Raw genomic sequence first — 1818 nt, 5'->3', positions numbered from 1 at the left:
AACGATATCTCGAAATTTGTCAACGTAGGTAGATATCGTTTGTTCGTTTAAACTGTATTCTTCCCTTTAGGGGGTGCTTCTCATTTCATATCCAGTGGTATTGCAGTTAAACCAAAAAAATTTCAGTTCTGCAATAAATAACATTCTCCTTATTTGTACAACCTTAAACGTTAAAAATGTAACTTGCCGTCACCCGGCCTCTGTAAAAGGCCCGGGAAGTACCTGACGGGTGCTACGGGCGTCGCAGTGCTTCTGTTGTCCAGGGGGCACCAGGCTAGTGGAACACTAGGCCGTTTGTAATGGGTCGTTGGTACTCTGCCCCCACGTGCCCCGCCAGGTACGCGGCTTTAAGTCTAACCTGAAATCCCCTGAGACCGCTCGGCCGTGTGAAGGACGGGGTGGCACGAAATAATCGTAAGCGGCACCGGTTATGTTGATTTACGTTTAATTAATGGACTTCTCCGGGGGTACGCATGGGTACTCGGTACTCTCTATGCATACTCTACGCGGTAGCATAACCGCTACAAACACTATGCGAATGCGCTATGCGGCGTCTGAGCCATTGTACAATTACATGAACATTCGCTGATTACAGAAAAAAACACATCACTAATATAACAATGAATTCGCCGCGTCAGACTCGCGGGGCGCGTTTACGAGTGTTCTGGAGACGGCCAGTACTGAAAGTTAACTGTCTTAGGGTGGCTCAGTGAGCGTGACCTTAAATTATACCTTACACTTACTTATGTTTGCAGCCGGCAGGTGTATGCGCGGCGGTTTATCGAAAGTGTGTTGGCTGGAGTCGGCCAGTGCCGTACGTGGCGTGGTCCGCGACGCGGTGCGGAACCACTAACGAAGAGGGTCGGTCGGGATAAGCCCGGGCCCGCAAAATACACGCCGAGTTGACGTGAGCAGCTATGAACTAAAAGAAAAGGTTTAGATATTAAAATGACTACAGAATGAACGATCGGTGAAACAAAGTGGAAGGCTGCTCACGGGCACACGTCTTGACCCGGCGCGGAGTGGTTGGAGATTGCCGAACATGGCCGCCTCGCAAGGGAGGGAAAGTTTCACCTCCTTTGTGAGTCGGCGCCAAAAACTTATATTAACTTAATTTGCTCTATTATAAGCTAAAAACACGTTCCAGGTGCCCAATTAAAAGGTAATACCTGGTAATTGGGTGCTTACGACTTAAAAATTGTTTTAGAGTATTTAATTATTTGAATTGTGGCAACAAGTTGGCGACTGTAAATTTATTACATATTGTCTCCCTGTGAACTGTATTAGTGGAATTTCTTCTAATCCGACTTGAACATTGTCACGGGCACTTTAATTAAGGCCAGTGACTGCAGTGAATGTTAATGAGGTTGACGTCGTCTGGCCGACGACCACCCCAGAGCCCGACCTGCACCCGCCAGTATACGCTCCCGCTAACGGAACACACCCCTGGCCATGGCCCACCCGAGTCAGGCGACCCGAACAGCAATTAAAGACAAAGCCGCGGAAACCTGAGTAGACAAGAGAAGAACCGTACCCATTCCTCCTAAAACATTAAATTAGGATTTTAGCGACAATAAAATCTCTTCCAGACACACCCGTTTGGAGTCTAGCGTAATGAGGTCACGCCTGGCGCGAGAGAGGCCGAGCCTCCCTCGGACGCCATGCCAGTTCGGCAGTTCAGCGCAGCTCACGGGCCGGGGCGGACCTACGTCCCACGGAGAGGCAACATCCTTTGTCTACATCGAAAGTAACGTCCGGTAAATATAGTCACTAATTAACCAAACCCCTTTTATTGCTTAACCTCTCCGTGAGTACCCG

Source organism: Bacillus rossius (assembly GCF_032445375.1).
Source record: "Bacillus rossius redtenbacheri isolate Brsri chromosome 4 unlocalized genomic scaffold, Brsri_v3 Brsri_v3_scf4_2, whole genome shotgun sequence".
Taxonomy (NCBI): domain Eukaryota; kingdom Metazoa; phylum Arthropoda; class Insecta; order Phasmatodea; family Bacillidae; genus Bacillus; species Bacillus rossius.
This window is presented reverse-complemented; position numbering follows the sequence as displayed.